At 38.4% G+C, this 15,019-nt stretch overlaps 1 pseudogene; it reads right to left on the reverse strand.

Annotated features, from left to right (window-relative positions):
- Nucleotides 1-13,482: 13,482 nt before the first annotated feature.
- Nucleotides 13,483-13,956, reverse strand: LOC116085242 (annotated as a pseudogene).
- Nucleotides 13,957-15,019: the final 1,063 nt, after the last annotated feature.

Consider the following 15,019-nt stretch of genomic DNA (forward strand, 5'->3'; position numbering starts at 1 on the left):
TGCAAGAGAGACTACTGGGAGAGAAAAACCACCAATGTTCTCTCCCAGCTGCATACTTTGTGTGCTTAAATACTTAACCAAATACTCTGCATTTCTTTGGAGGCCAGTTCCACATGAAGGAAAAAAAATGGTATAATAGACCTGATCAAAAGTATATAGCTGGGAAGCTTATGGACCCAGGCAGAACATACTACCCTATTTTCCTGAGTATAATCTTTAGCTTTCTCCTAGATGTTTATATTCATATACTAGGAATGCTCTCCACCTCGGGCAGGAGGGAATGTTTTTGGAGAGAGTTACCACTGTTGCAGAAATGCAGATCTGGCTAAGTGCTAAAATTAAGTAACTATGAGAACTCCACTCTAAAGTGGACACTAAGTCATAACCCACAGAGGTAAGAGATGTCACAAAAGAGGGGACAGAAAGGACATAAGAGCAGAAAGATGAAACATTGCTATTCAGGTACAATGTGACCACTGCAACCATGGATACAACAGAGCCATGGATGAATGTGCAAGATTGGGATCCTTAATATCTCATTATCCATAAAAGAGGAATCCATGACACCCAATGTCTTAGTTACTGTTCTATTGTTGTGAAGGACACTGTGATCAGTGCCTTATGTAATAAAGTGCTTAATTATGGCTTGCCTTCCACTTTCAGAGGGTTAGTCTATGACCACCACAGCAAGGAAAATGGTTGCAGGAAGGGAATCATGACACTGGAACAGTAGATGAAATTTTCTATCTATTCCATATTCAGGAGGAGGGGAGAGGGAGTGGGAGATGGAGAGGGACATGGACAGAGAGAGAAGACAGAGAGGGAGAGAAACTAAGTCTGGAGTGGGTTTTTGAAACAACAAAACCCTTAACTTGTAATGTACCTTATTTAAAATGACCACCCTTCCTCATTTGTTCTAAATAGTTCAACCGAGACCAAGAATTTCAAATTTTGAAATGGGATCATTTTTGTTCAAACCACCACATTCCATCATTCTTGAGAGCTATTGACAGTAAATGGTGGCTCTGGGAAAGAGTGTCATTATCTTCAATAGCCACTGTGGCAACAGTCAGAAAAGGGAGTTCAGGGGAGAAATCAAGAGATATTATGAAGGGTAGTGGGGATAATTATAATCACAGTAATACATAGTATACAGATACAAACATTTAAAAATTTAAAAAGTAATTTGTGTTTATATAAAGTTTTGAAGAATAAATTTAACCAGGAACTTCTGTTTCAAAACAACAGTGAAAGCCAAGAAGACTACTGTCCACCCAAAACATTCATGTTGTGGAAAGAACAAGCCTAGGAAGAAAGAATTTTCTTAAATGGTGCATAGGACTTGCAGACTCTAGTAAGACTCAAGAAGGCTCCCTATAACAATTTAGGTACTTCTGTTCTGTATCCTTTCTCTACATTCTTATTCTCTCTGTACAGTACCCTTCCTAGACTCCTTTCTTGAACCATGCTGTGCCATGTATCTTTCACATTGTACTGACAATGGGAAGAAAAGAAGAATTTAGGATTAGACATTTTTAAAACTATATTCTTAATATTTGTTATATGCCTTTTCCCTTCTTTCATGACCTTGAAATAGGACATTAAAGGGCTGATTTCTGTTGCTCTTTAAGAGCATTCCTGAAGGGTTGGGATGTTGCTCTGTGGTTGGAGTGTTGCTCAGAATAGAAGACTCCATGAATTTGTCCTCAGCGCTGTATAAATAGTGTGATGGTGCATACGTGCAATAAGAATACTTGATAATAGATGGAGGAGGATCCAGAGTTTAAGAACATCTCAAAACCCATCATGAGTTTGAGGGCCCTCTAAGCTATATGAAACTTTTCCTCAAGGAAACAAATCTTCTAAGTTTATTTACATTTAGTCAGTGAGTCTCAGCTTTAAGCATTTCAAAATTCTTGTCTCTGTCTATACATACAGGTTTATTGGCCTAAGGCTGAGAGAAGAGCAAGGAATAGTTTAAAGATGAGGAGATAATCTGGTCAAAGTAAAGAGCAAAAAGAATACTGATGGGAGTATCAGCTATCCCTTCTGTTGACTTCCACCATGTGCAGAGTCACATTCACATTGCAGAGTTAAAGATTCTATGGTGGATATTTCTTCAGAAAATAGGTCTTTATGAGAGCTCTTGTGTTTATTTAAAGTCTGTTTATATTGAAATTGGAGTCTGAAACAAGAAACCATACATCTTCTGTTTATAACATTAGTTGCTAATGCTTCTGTGCTTAGGTACAGTGTGCAGGTTTTCCTTTCCATTACATAGGCCACTCTGTATCTTTAGCTAGCTGCTCCTGTGAATTCAGCAACACATTTTTTTTTTCATAATCGTAAGCATCCACTAGGGAGTTCCCAGTATAAACCCTGAGTATTCCTAACTTAGTCACAGTGTTTTACATAAAAACTGGAGAAGAGCAGAAAATGACAACAGTGTATTAATATATCACTCACCTTTATGGAAATTAAGGTGTGACCCACATTTCAGTCTTTGTTTAGGGAGGAATTAGGGAGGAGGATTGTGCTTTATTGTCTAACTTTATTAATAATGTTCCTGAGGAATGCTTTATATTTTACCAGACAACAGTGATTTATTTCTTATAAAGTCAACACAGTGTGTTTTCTGAGATCAAAGGACACTTTTGTTTCCTCCTGAGATCATTGTATTATTTCTTTGGGCTATTACCAAGAACTATTGTAAATGCCCTCAAACATCTTTGCAAGGAAAATAAAATGAAGCAGCAAAGCTACACATTGTATCCTCTGAAAATGTGTCCTTTCCTGTTAAACAGAGGTCTCAAACCCACCACTTTCATAGCACTTAAAAAGATGATTCGAAGGGATGTAAAAGAAGAGTGCCACTTCCATATCAAGGGTAACACACAGCTACTTAGTTGGACTTAAGACTGGCTCCAAAGGAGGGAACCTTTGCTGAGCATTCGAAAGCTCAGCAAGCACCCGTGTCTGGTGAGGTGAAGTCATGGACGCGAGAGCAGAGCCTCACAGAGGGACAGTCTCAAACCATTATTCTTATAGTCTCATATTCACAGATAAACGTAGCTCTCACCTGTCATCAGAGAAGACAGTCACAGAAAAGTACACGTAGTTGACATGTGGAGAACCAGTGACTGTGGCACCTCTGCACAGTTGGTACATGCATAGCTTAGATCCTGAACATATGGCTAAGAGAAAAGTCACAGAAGTGGGGGTGGAGAGACTGCAAGGACTAAGCTAGGTTATATGCTATATACGACAGGGAGATTATACTCAGGAATATGCGGGTTCTATTTATACACACACATGCACACACACACACACACACATCCACACACACACACCCCACACATAAGAATAATAATTTTAAAAGATCATGAAGTTAAGAGAACACGTGAAGAAACATGAGTGGATTTGCAGGAGGCAAAAGTGTGGGTTGTCAAAGGTGTAAGTTCAGTATGTGCATGAAATTCTCAAAATAATTATTCAAAAAGTTAATAGAATCCCCAGGTGGGGCAGTCTCTGGATGGCCTTTCCTTAGTCTCTGCTCCACTCTTTCTCTCTGTATTTACTTTACACAGGACCAATTCTGGGTTAATATTTTTGAGATGGGTGTGTATAGCCATCCCTCAACTGGAAGCCATGCCTAACCTCTGGATATGGTCTCTGTAGGTTCTCTCTCCCCTCTGTGGGGTATTTCAGCTAACGTCATCCCCATTAGGTACTGGGAGCCTCTTGCATTCCTGGCTTCTGGGACATTCTGTGACTACCCCCAGTTCCCCATCCCCCACTGCTACACACCTCTGTTCAACTTCCTTACCTCTGTATATCTCCCCCATTTTCTCTACACCTGATCCTGTCCACCTTCTTCTCTCTCTCCCAAGTCCCTTCCTCCCATTATCTCCCTTGATTATTTTGCTCCCCCTTCTAAGTAGGACTGAAGCATCCACACTTTGGTCTTCCTTCTTCTTGAGCTTCATAAGGTCTGTGAGTTGTATCATGGGTATTCTGAACTGGATCTATCCTACATACAGACAACAAAACCAGACACTATCGCTGATGCCAAGAAGTGCTTGCTGACAGGAGTCTGATACAGCTGTCTCTTGAGAGGCTCTGCCAGAGCCTGACCAATACAGATGTGGATGCTTGCATCCAACCTTCTGACTAATCACAGGGACCCCCAATGGAGAAGTTAGGGGAAGGACTGAAGGAGCTGAAGGGACTTGCAGCCCCACAGGAAGAACAACAATATCAAACAACCAGACCCCCAGACCTCCCAAGGATTAAACCATCAACCAAAAAGTATACATGGAGGGACCCATAGCCCCAGTCTCATATTTGGCAGAGGATGATCTTATCTGACATTAATAGGAGGAGAGGACCTTGGTCCTATGAATGTTCCATGCCCCAGTGTAGGAGAATGCTAGAGTGGCGAGGTGGGAGTGGGTGGGTGGGTGGGTGGGGGAGCATACTTATAGAAGCAGTGAGGAGGGGAGATGAGTAGGGGGTTTTGCTGAGGGAAAACCAGGAAGGTAGATAATATTTGAAATATAAATAGATACAATAACCAATAAAAAAAGAAAAAAAAGAACAGAAAGAAAAAAGAACACATAACCACAATGGTAAAGGTTAATAAAATAAAATAAAAAGTTAATAGAAAATGAATGCAGTTTTACCAAACTGCCCCATATTCAATAACTGACATTGCTGAACATAAATTTAATAATAAAATTTTACATAGTTTCTTTAAGTATTACAAATGACAAATTAGACACTTGAGCTGTTAATGTTATGTTTCCTTTGTTCCCAGCCTGTGTTGAATTTTCAATGATTTTGACAGTAGAAGGCATGTATGTAGCCATTACAATCTACTGGGGAAGATCTATTTGGTTTGTAAATCTATCGGTGATTAAATCCATCTATTAGATTACTGACAATCTTAATTTTGAAATTTAAACCATAAAACATTTAAAAAGATGGATTATTTTATAAAAGTAGTAACATAGCTGAGCATGGGTGTGGAAGCATTTACACACACACACCGAAACTCAGAAGGCAAGAGGCATTGGGATCTCTATAAATCCAAGGTAAGCTTGGATTATATAGTGAGTTGCTGGGAAGCTAGCATTATATAGTGGACCCTTTTTCAACAAATGAAAGAATAAAAGAAAGAAAGAAAGAAAGAAAGAAAGGAAGAAAGAAAGAAAGGAAGGAAGAAAGAAAGAAGGAAAGAAAGAAAGAAAGAAAGAAAGAAAGAAAGAAAGAAAGAAAGAAAGAAAGAAAGAAAGGCTAAAGGTTAATTTACTCAGGTTAATTGAAACTATTCCCACATATAGTCTGACTTATACATCACGGCAAAAATAATTAGGATTCTTCTTGACAATGGGAAGTAACAACAGGAAACGTATCTTTGTAACATAGTAGAAAGTATTTTGCTGCATCTATTCATAGGTCTTATATGACACATGCATATTCCTTTTGACTAGAAATCTTTTTTTTTTTTTTTAGTTTTTTTTTTTTTTTGAGACAGGGTTTCTCTGTGTAGCCTTGGCTGTCCTGGAACTCACTCTGTAGATCAGGCTAGCCTCAAACTCAGAAATCCACCTGCCTCTGCCTCCCAAGTGCTGGGATTAAAGGCGTGAGCCACCACTGCCCGGCTTGACTAGAAATCTTATTTTTTCTCCCAATAAAAGTTACAGGTCCTTCATATCAGACGGACTTGTTGATGTTCATGAAAATAAAAAATGTAGCTATTTCCCAAGAAAGGTTAGATAAAGGTTATATATATATATTATATTCATAAAGATTTCATAAGTTGGATACATTTATTTCAGAGAAAAAGATTTATATGATAAATTAAACCAAAACTTAGTCACTTATTACACTTATTACATGGTTATTATTTATGAGAAAAGTAAAGTGTTTGTGTGTGTGTGTGTGTGTGTGTGTGTGTGTGTATGCATGCTTGAGTATAGTAGACACCTATACTCCTGTTCAAAACAGGAATTAAAAAAAGCATAACGTTCAAATTGTATATAATTTAATTTAACTTCTATGTTGTCTGTTGTTAAATATTTCAGACTTCATTAATGGATTTGGGAGTTCATAAGTGAATTTAACTTATCTCCCCTTTTCTTGGTGGTTATTGTCTACTTCTGGAACATTTCACGGTACTCAGGCACTGATATAACCAGTGTGTCAATCTTTTTTCCTTGGAATCTAACCATGCTCGAAATGTCTAATTTTACTCATCTCACTGTGATCTCCGCACAGTTGGAAGCTATTAAACATTTATTTCAGAGTTAAAGGAATTCAAAGGAATGATGTTTTAATTTTTGAATAAATAAGCATTTCAGAAAGTAAAAGATTCAAGATTCAGAATAAAGAAATCTTTGACTAGAAAAAATATGGAAAAATGAAATTCCTAAAATTCTCAGAATTATTTCTTCTAATAGCCAGCCTTTACAATAACTCCTCTGATACATGATGTCATATGAGACTTCAATAAAATGCAGACATTTTTACAAGAAGACAACTTACTGAATATTAAGCTGTTGTTTAACTTTCTATCTATACTATTAATGTTACTTGAAGAATGTTAAAAGGCAAAAAAACAAAACATAACAACAACAACAAAAAAACCCTCAGGGCCAAGTGTTTGTGTATGTGTGTGTTTGTCATCTATCATGTTTATTACCTTATTACTATATATGTTGGGTTTTGTTTGTTTACTTTATTTTATTTTTTATTGGATATTTTATGTCGAGCCTTCACAGGACCATGGCCTCTCCTATTGATGTCAGATAAGGTCATACTCTGCTACTTATGCAGCTGGAGCAATGGGTGCCTACATGTGTACCCTTTAGTTGGTTGTTTAGTCCATGGGAGCTCTAGGGGATCTCGTTCATTGATATTTTTGTTTCTCTTATGGAGTTGCAAACCCCTTCAGTGTGGGTTCCTGTGTTGCAGGGGTTGGGTGGGAGTGTTCCAATTATTCCCAGTGTTAAGACAGATGTTGTGGCCACCTCACTTATGATCCTGGGCTGTTAGAGCACCTGGGAGTCAGGCTTCCAATGGGTGTCCTGGGAGCCAGCTCCCAAGGCATCCTCTGGACACCAGCTCAGAACAGAAGGAGCTATGTTTTTTAATATGTCATTATTAAAATGTTTCTATTTGTTGAACAATGTCAGCATGTTAGAGAAGTTGAAACAAGAATTCCCGGGACTCTAGGGAGCAGGTGTTAATAGAGTGATGCATTAAAGTAAAGTGTGTGATTGAAGGGTGGGGCAGTACTCTGAAAGATAAATCTAGAAGGACTCATGACTGTGAAGGGAATATAGCCAGGAAGTCTAAACCTCAAATGGCAATTACAACTGTTGAAGTACAGGAGAGTCTAGATAGGGGAAGATGTGGTAAGGACTCAACACCCACACTGCCAGACATTGTCATCAGGTCACTGCCTACGGGAGGTGTGGGCTTAAGGCTGTCATTGTTTTCTGTGGCTGAGAGAGTAAGGACACTGTAGTCGTTATAGTTGAATGGCAAATTGTACTTCACCAAAGACAAAAGTCATTAAATTATTAAAGCCTTCTGTTGCGGATTACCTGTTAATTTCTCAAAGAAATAGATTTCATATACTATAATCATGAAGATCATAAAGTAGAAATCCCATGTATTGCAAAGCAACATTATTTTTATTCATATAAAAATTTAACATTTGATTAATGTTGTAATGTGCTCCATGTTTTTGCAAAGTGTAAAAGAATATTTTGTTTGCAAACTGTCTTCTAAGAGGCTTACTGCTGAATAAGCTCACTCTTTCTAATTCCTTTTCAACTCTGATTGGCTGGTTCAACTCAGTTGTTCTGGTTCGAATTCCTCTCCAAGCTGACTGATTCTATCTAGGTTCTCTCTGCTTCTGACTGAAATGTTTTGCTTGGCCTCTAACTAACTCTGGCAATTTATTCTAATATTCTGGTTCCTCCTTATTTTCTGACTTCAACTGCCTCTACTGAGCTGCAGTGAATTGTAAGAGATCACAAGCAAACTCAATTGCACTGAGCTTCACTGTGAACTCACTGAATGGAACTGCCTAAACTGCACTGACTGAACTCAAATGAAGGAACTGACTCCCTCTCTCTTGTTGCACAGTTCAGCTTTTCTCTCCTGTACTGTTCTCATGAGAGTGTGTAATCTCCTATGTTCTGTTCAATCTTTCTCGAAGTCATCACTTTTTCTGACTCTCCTTTAAATGACACTTTCAAGCATGCTAGCTTCCTTCTATGAACTAACCTTTCTTACATTGTTTGTGATTAAAGGTGTTTACCAAGGTCATCTCTATATTCTAGCCAGGGTAGCTATGTTATTGGATTAAAATTCCTCCACAGCAAGATGTTTTTTTTTTTTTCAAGTATAACCTATGATGTAATTAAAAACTTAAGAGAAAATAGCCTGTTACTGAATTTTACTGAATGTTATACATTATAATATTACTAATTTTACCGATAAAGTTTTGAGTAAAAAAAATGCTACATACAACCATTTCTTCTGGACTTTTAGCTAGGCTTTCTGGAACTGAGAAGTGTTTTCTCCTTTAGCAAACATAAATGGATATGGTTCAAATATAAAGCCCAATTTTTAAAACAAAAGAAAATTTAAGTAACCATTTTCTACTCCATTTCAATTTAAGACAAAATTTAACAAGCCTCAGAGTGATTAGGTTCATGAGAAAAAAATAAAGCTTCCAATATTAATTACATAAGTCATGGTTTACAACCCAAAGTATAAGTTAACTATTTACAAAAAAAATAAAACAGTATCCAATTTTCTGTGTGTTTTATGTGTGTGTGTGTGTCTCAGAAGGGCCACATCTTAGAGTTTCTATTGCTTTGAAGAAACACAACAAGCACAACAATTTTATCAAGAAAAATGGTTCATTGGGACTGACTTACAGGTTCAGAGGTTTAGTTCACTGTCATAGCAGGAAGCATAGTGACATGCAGACAAACATGTTGCTGAAAAAGTAACCTGGCATTCTAGAGCTGCAGGGCAAGAGGCACTAGACCTGGCTGGAACATTTGAACACTAACTCCCACAAAGCCAGACCTATTCCAATAAGACTACAACTGTTAATTGCATCACTCCCAGGTGACCAAGCATTCAAATACATTAGTCTGTGGGACCATCTTCATTCAAATCATCGCAGAGGGTACTTTACTCTTCTTCATTCCATATTGTTCAGACAGTTGGGGTTTTTTTTTTTTTTTTACACTAATGATATCAAGAATCTCCTATTCTACTTTTGCTGAGTTCCTCTGTAAATACCTCTATGGTTAGTTATACAGTCACACCTGATGCTCCTAGGCATTTCCTAACCTTATCAGTCACTAATGCTAACATATTTTGGAAAATAGTTTAGAAATGATTTAGATTGATTCATAAAAGAGAAACAATTGTTAATATCTAGAGATTTGAAATACAAATACTGATATTTCTATGAGCATGAAATAATAAACATAAGTATTTCAAATCCTAGTAAAACAAGAATATTAAAAAGGTAAAAATATTATTTTTGAATAATTTTCTCTTTTCATACCTTGTTTATTTTGTTGCTAAAGGTGAGCCATATCAATCCCTGATTATGATATGCTAAATAATAATGATCAAAACCACATAAATTCTTATAGCATAGATGGAAAAACAAAAACGTACATGCAAAAACTGATGCTTCTAATAGGAATTCAACCCCAAATCTTGAATTTGAGGAGCCAGATTATCAGAAGAAACCTTTAAAGAACATGATGTATGCTACTTTATAATGATAAAACTAGAAATCACACACACACACATACACACATACACAAAGACAGAGATACAGAGAGACAGAGACATAAAGAGACAGGGACACAGAAAGACAGGGACAGAGAGAGGCAAAGAAGAAAGGAGGTGGACAATTCCTTAAAAATTAAAAGAACAAGTCATTATTCTAATAAAAAAAACACAGGTAAATTTTAACAAAGAGACAAAGGCAACAAAAATGTAGGAAATTCATAATGTATCACTGATGATGTGATGGGAGATCATCAGCATGGAGAAGCCATGAGTGGTTTACCATTAGGATGCTATCCTAGATGATTGTATGTTTATGGCTGATGGGGATTGGCCCAAAATTAAAACAAGTACCAACACTGGGGAATTCATTGGTTTCTAATTAAATCATGAACATGAGGATGAGTGCTACAAAAGGTGATGCTTAGCTTCCTCAAGCATCACCAGAAAACACAATTTACCTTTTAACTATTCTGCCTTTCTGTGTTTTGGTAGTAGATGAGGGGTTGACTTCTCGGTCAAGTTATTGCCAGTTTTGGGCCAAAGTCTTATTTTCCTACACAATCCACATATTGCTCAGCCATATATGTTGGCATCCATCAACATCTCTTTCTTGGTGAACTTAACATAGTCAGTAAACTATCAGTTCCAAATCTGAGAAACCTATCCTGGTTAATATAAACTAGGTAACTATAAACTTCATTCACAGTTACTTACTTCAGTTTCCAACTCTTATGATAAAAAACTGAACCCAGCCACAGAAAATAAGAATAGTGTAGGCATCAAATAAAATGAAGTTTTCAGTGTAGTTGGCTCTGTTGATCTTCCTGTGGGGTTCCCTTGCCCTCCAGGGCCTTCAATCCTTCCCCTAAACTCTTCTATAAGGGTCCTCAACCTCTGTCCAATGTTTGGCTGTGAGTATCTGGATCTGTTTCAGTGAGCTGCTGGGTAGAGCGTCTCAGAAAAGAGTTACACTAGACCCCTGTCTGTAAATATAACAGAGTTCTCATTAGTTATGTCAAACATTGGTGCTTGCCCACGGGATCGGTCTTAAGTTGGGCAGGTTATTGGTTAGTCACTCCATCAGTCTCTGTCCCTGCATTTCTTTTAGAAAGGATACATTTTGGGTCAAAAAATTCTGGTTGGGTTGGTGTCCCAAGGCACTCCACTGGGAGTCCTGCTGGGCTATAGGAAGTGGCCTTTTAGGTTCCATGTCCCCAGGGTTAGACATCTTGACTAGGTCACCTGCATTGACTACTGGGAGGTTTAAGCATACTCACTTGGGCCTTACTTTTTGATTAACTTCTTCTGGTCTGTGGCAAGTATGAAGTTCTTCTGAGTTTTATGGCAAATATGTACTTATCAGTGAGTACGTACAACCCATGTCCTTTTGGTCAAATTACCTGGACACCTGGAAGCTCTCAGAGGCTGAACCACCAAACAAAGATCATTTTCAAGCTGGACCAAGGCTCCAGCGCAAAAGTAGCAGTAGGGTGCCTTGTATGGCCTCAGTGAGAGAAGATGCACCTAATCATTCAGAGACTTGATGCACCAGGTGGGAGGTTACCCAAGGGGCCAGCACCTTCTTAGAGGTGAGTGGGAGGGAAAATGGGGAGGGACTCTGTGAGGGGGGCAGCATTTGGGATGTAAATTAATTAATTAATTAATTATAAAAAAGTATTTAAAGACTTGAATAAATTACCATTTCTCAAGTCAAATAAAATTGACAAATCTCTTCTAGAAAAAAAAGAAAATAAGGTTTACATAAGAAAATGACACAGTGATACAAAAATTTTATTTTATTGTATTGAGAGAAAATAAATATAATCATTCAATAAGTAAAAATGTATTAAAATTTAATAAAATCATGATAAAGCTAAAATTAAAGCAGGTTAGCAATTCATAAAATACATGGGAAAAGCACATTCACGTAATAGGAATTAATGATAAAACCAAGGCTAAACAGAAATAAACAACATAAAACTAAGATTAAAACATGTACTTGATAAAATACATAGGAGAAAGCACATTCAAATGTGGGTTAAGAATGTGTGGTATCTTAGAATTTTATTTTTCTTATCTAAGTACCAAAAATCTCTCCCTGTTTAAGCTCATAAATGGGTGGACTACTTTTTACCAAGGATAGGGTGAAAATGACAATGCTTACTTTTATGAATTCCATTCAAGATGCTTACTTATATTTAAGTCATTAATACAGTAACAAATAAATTGAAAAAAGGTAGAAGAGAAGTGAAATACCTATATTTTATAGACTTGTGATCTTGTAAATAACAATGTAAAAATGTTTGAAACATCCATTGCAATAATTTACTTCTGAAGCATGATTAATGAAATATAATGTATAAGGATTAGATGTACTTTAATATTTCTTAGTAAAAATAATGTAAAAAATAAAGTAGTTTAATAGAATAATAATAATGTATAATAATAATATAAAATGAATAAACCTAATTTAGACAATTTGAACACTCTACAAAGAAATAAAATATTAGAAATTTATTAGGTACAAATGCTATTGCCATCCAACCTATGCTGGCATGTCCCGTGTTAGGAATGATCATTCTCTTAGAAGTGCTTTCTGGATTTATGCATTGTTAAAATTATTTTAGGATAAGATAATTGATTCTAATATGTGTATAGATCTGCAAAATAGGAGAAAGAAAAAGAAAAGAAAACTAAAGAGTAGAAGCTCTTCAGTAATCGAGCAATGTGATAACATTCAACACAAATATTCATGTCCGTTCCTTAAAACATATGGAATAAGGAAGGAATAAATGTCAGTAGGCAAAAGGTAGTTTAGTTTAAATTCTGATCAGGAGGCAGATCAGCGTAATAACCTATATTAGGTAAACTACAATATTAATTTATAGATGTGATGAATCGTGGCAGTATTTTAACTGAAACTGCTGGATTTCTATATTTTTACAACCATTTGAGAAACTTCTACACAACATAAATTACATGATGTTTTCTCTGCGATTAGCTGTTCTACATTTTAGTATCTGCCAGTCAAACAAGAATAAAATGTGTTCCACAGGCCCTACATGTTTTTTTTTCTCTTTTGATTTGGCCCCTTTACTCTGCCTGTTTTGACATGACTCTGTGCACGCCTCTCAGTGGGACCTCTCCCCACCCCACCCCCACTGTCCAGGAGAGAAGCTCGACTACAGGACAGTCTCTAGCTGAGTGGTGACTGTTTACCCTTTGAGGAATACAATAAATGATTCTATCTGAAGTTGCTAACCCTCCCCTTGCCTCCCCCCATGCCCCCAAAAAACTGTACAAGAGTTTACAAACATGTTAACATATAAATAATGAGAACGGCCTTAGGGAGCGTCCCCGTTGTCTCTTTTGGAGGTGAAAACTGGAGGGGCACTGCCCATACAGGCTGCTGGTTGCTGTGAGGTCTTATGGCAGCTGCTCTGGATCCACTGATGGCTTCTTGGGCACGTCCAGGTTCAAGTGACAGTCTGTCTTCCACTGTGCTCATGACGGAGCTGGAAACTTTGAACCTGTAGCAGTGGCAGCCTTTCAGCCTGTCAGTCATCACTCCTGCTCAAGCTCATGCTGGAAGGGACACTTCCCCCTCTCCCGACAGTGCTTCTTGTGGGCAGGCCAGTCCTTCTGCTAGCACTGAGAGGCACAGTATCGGGCCACCTGGCAACGCCCACAGAAGTTGAACTCTCGAAGCTGCTTTTCAATCACCGTACAAGGAAGATAGTGACACTCATAGTAGGGACAGGAATTTTCTTCCTCTTGCACGACATCCCCATTGGCATCATAGTACCGGATCACATTCAAGACAGGGAACCGTTCTTCTGTCGGGTCTGTAGGAAGCTGCCGGATTGCAAGGCAGTATAAGCTTTGCTCCCTTTGTTTGCTGGAGGTCTCTTCAGCTGTGGGTCGCCAGCCCCATGGTACCAGCTGCAGGTTGTCCAGGCGATTGTCCACAGTCACAGCATTGAGATGCACCACCTGAAACCTTGGTGCCACACTCCCTGTGTGGTTCCCATAGCAGCTCATGCAGAAGCCTGCCTGAGCCCCTGCCTCGGTTTTTGTCAAAGGTATATGCAAATATCTTAGCACCATTTCCGTCAGCATCTTCTTTCATTCGAGCCTCAAAGGAGTAGCTCTCCACCCCTGGTATGTCCTGCTCCTCTATCAGTATGGTTTGGTCTTCCCGGCCAACCGGCTGAGCCACACGATGCCCATTTTTTTCCTTTTTTTAAAATCTTTTATTGCATTATGATGAGAAAAGTTACATGATTTCAATTAATTCTGAATTTGTTAACATTTATTTATTTATTTATTTATTTTTGGCTGTGTTCTTTTTTTATTAGATATTTTCTTTATTTACATGTCATATGATTTCTCCTCTCCCAGTTTCCTCTCCAAAAAACCAACCAAACAAACAAACAAACAAAATCAGCAAGAACAAACAAACCCCTGTTGTCTTCCCCCCTCCCCCTGCTTGCCACCCCACCCTCTCCCACTTATTGGCCCTGGCATTCCACTACACTGGGGCACAGAATCTTCACAGGGCCCAGGACCTCTCCTCCCATTGATGATCGACTTTGCAATCCTCTACTATACACATGCTGCCAGAACAATCAGACCCACCATGTGCAGTCTTTGGTTGGTGGTTGAGACCCTGGGAGCTCTGAGAGTACTAGTCAGTTCATATTGTTGTTAGTCCTAAGGGGCTGCAAACCCTTTAGCTCCTTGGGTCCTTTCTCTAGCTCCTTCATTTGGGACCCTGTGCTCAGTCCAATGGATGGCTGTGAGCCTCTAAAGTCGGTCATGGCCTGGTCTTCACTCTCTGCAGGCGGAGCCCCTCCCTCCGGAGGCTCCGGACCAGATTGGGTCGCGGCACTCCGGGGTCGGGGTTGGGCTGGGCTCAGGCAAGGCGGGCTGCTGGCAGGCAAGGCTGGGCCCCTTCTCAGGCCACCTGCGCCTTCTCGCCCCTGCAGAACCTGCCATCAGGCCCTACATTTTCATTGAAGGATTATTTGTTACTTTTCTAAATGGAAGAGGAGTCAACAGCCTTATAACATTGGTCTTCACATATTTTACGATGAAGAAACTGTATAATATTAAATTATACATAACGAGAAAGAGCTATATGCAGGAAAATTGACTAACTCAAATGCATCCATGTAATATT

The sequence above is a fragment of the Mastomys coucha genome, unplaced genomic scaffold (assembly GCF_008632895.1).
Source record: "Mastomys coucha isolate ucsf_1 unplaced genomic scaffold, UCSF_Mcou_1 pScaffold9, whole genome shotgun sequence".
Classification (NCBI taxonomy): domain Eukaryota; kingdom Metazoa; phylum Chordata; class Mammalia; order Rodentia; family Muridae; genus Mastomys; species Mastomys coucha.